Source organism: Octopus bimaculoides, chromosome 12 (assembly GCF_001194135.2).
Source record: "Octopus bimaculoides isolate UCB-OBI-ISO-001 chromosome 12, ASM119413v2, whole genome shotgun sequence".
NCBI lineage: Eukaryota > Metazoa > Mollusca > Cephalopoda > Octopoda > Octopodidae > Octopus > Octopus bimaculoides.
The window spans coordinates 61,435,201-61,437,463 of NC_068992.1; positions in this window are offsets into that span (position 1 = coordinate 61,435,201).

The following is a 2,263-nucleotide window of genomic DNA, read 5'->3' on the forward strand; positions in this document are numbered from 1 at the left end:
TATATATATATATATATATATATATATATATATGTATGTATGTATGTATGTATGTATATATATATATATATATATATATATATATATGTTTGTATGTAGGTATGTTGCTTAGTGGTTAGGGTATTCGACTCATGATCATAAGGTGATGAGTTCAACTCCCACTGGTACGTCATGTCCTTGAGCAAGTCACTTTATTTCATGTTGGTCCAGTTCACTCAGCTGGCAAAAATAAGTAGTACCTGCATTTCAAAGGGCCAGCCTTATCACATTCTGTGCCACGCTGAATCTCTCTGAGAACTATGTTAAGGGTATGCGTGTCTGTGGAGTGCTCAGCCACTTGTATGTTAATTTCACAAGTAAGCAGTTCCATTGATTGGATCAACTAGAACCCTCATCGTCATAACCAATGGAGTGCCAGTAATACACAAACACAGATACATACATATTTTTATGAGTACATGCACACATTTATGCATACACATGTGCATGTGCAAACATGTCTTTGTGTGTGTGTATGTGTAAAATGTTGACTGGAGATCCATAATATTATCCATAAACACATCAATTAATCATCTTGGATTGGATTTTGTTAAAAATAGTTTTTTTTTTCTTTCTTTTACATTTGGTGGATAGATCCAGACTTGTTTGACATTTACCTGACATCTGTAACATAAATGCCCACTAATAGAAATGCTGCTAAAATGCCAAATGTCCCAAGAAAAGAAAAGCCTGTTGATGCCATTAAGGCAATGTCACTGTCTCAAATACGTAAATAAATAAATAAATTATTAAATAAATAAATAAAGTAAAGATTTTTAGTTCTTGGTATTGTTGTTGTTAAATTAATAAATATATCCATATAAATTTTTTTAAAGAAATTAATGATATGCAAACTGTGAATAAAAAATAAGTACTGGGATTGATTTGTTTGAATAAAACCCTTCAAGGCAGTACCCCAGCATGGTCACAGTTCAATAACTAAAACAATTAAAAGATAATATATGAACAATTTCATTATTTCTGGCAGGCACTGCATTTTTGGCAGGCACTGCACAAGTTTTCCCAAATAAACCCTATAATTTATGACAGCTCCTACACTAGCTTCCGAAACGAACCCCACCATTTTAGGCAGATACTGCAGTAGTTTTCCAAATAATTTTCCCATTATTTTTCACAGGAACTAAACAAGTTTCCCAATAATATCAAATATTTTGTGTTGTAGCTTTTGCAGATTTACAATTTGTATACTATTAATTTCTTTAAAAAAATTTATATGGGTATATTTATTAATTTAACAATACCAAGAACTAAAAATCTTTACTTTATTTATTTATTTAATAATTTATTTACTTATTTGAGACAGTGACATTGCCTTAATGGTATCAACAGGCTTTTCTTTTCTTGGGACATTTGGCATTTTGATCAATTCCTTGTGATATCTGAAGAAGGAATTTTTATATTCTGAGTGGTTGGCATTAGCAAGGGCATCCAGCTGTAGAAACTCTGCCAAATTTAGATTGGAACCTGGTGTTACCATCCGGTTTCACCAGTCCTCAGTCAAATCGTCCAACCCATGCTAGCATGGAAAGCGGACGTTAAACGATGATGATGATGATGATGATGAAATATCATTATATCAGACTATAGATAATTAAATTATAACAGTTATTATAGTCCACTCTTCATTGTTGTGCCATTCAAGACGTTATATATATATATATATATATGTATGTATAAATATGTCATGAACTTCCACACAGTTTCTGGCTACCAAATATATCAAATTCACTCACAAGGTTTTTATTTGTCATAGCAACAGTAGAAAACACCTGTCCAAGGAATTGTGCTTTAGGGCTGAACCTGAAATCCTGAAGTTGCAAAGCCAACTTCTTAACCACACAGCCAAATATTCAGAGGTATCTATAGGAGACCTCATCCATATGAACTGGCTATTGGAATAAATACCTAAATCTGTGTAACTATATACTGAGTAATTCTTTGAATAGTAGGTGTAATATGAAGAAGATTGTATTGCTATTTCTAGCATACCAGTAGACTATATAGAGGCTCCTTCATAGGCTTTCTTGATTCATAAATGATTGGCTATAAATCCTGCCAGAGACAACTACTTTGAGTAAAATCAAGCGTTTGTGGGTTTGGTTCTTATATCTTTGAGCTTCCTACTACATTTCATGTGGCACCATTCTACTCGGGTGAAATTGAGTACCAATCAAGTGCTGGGGCAGCTATTTCTTCCTTTAAC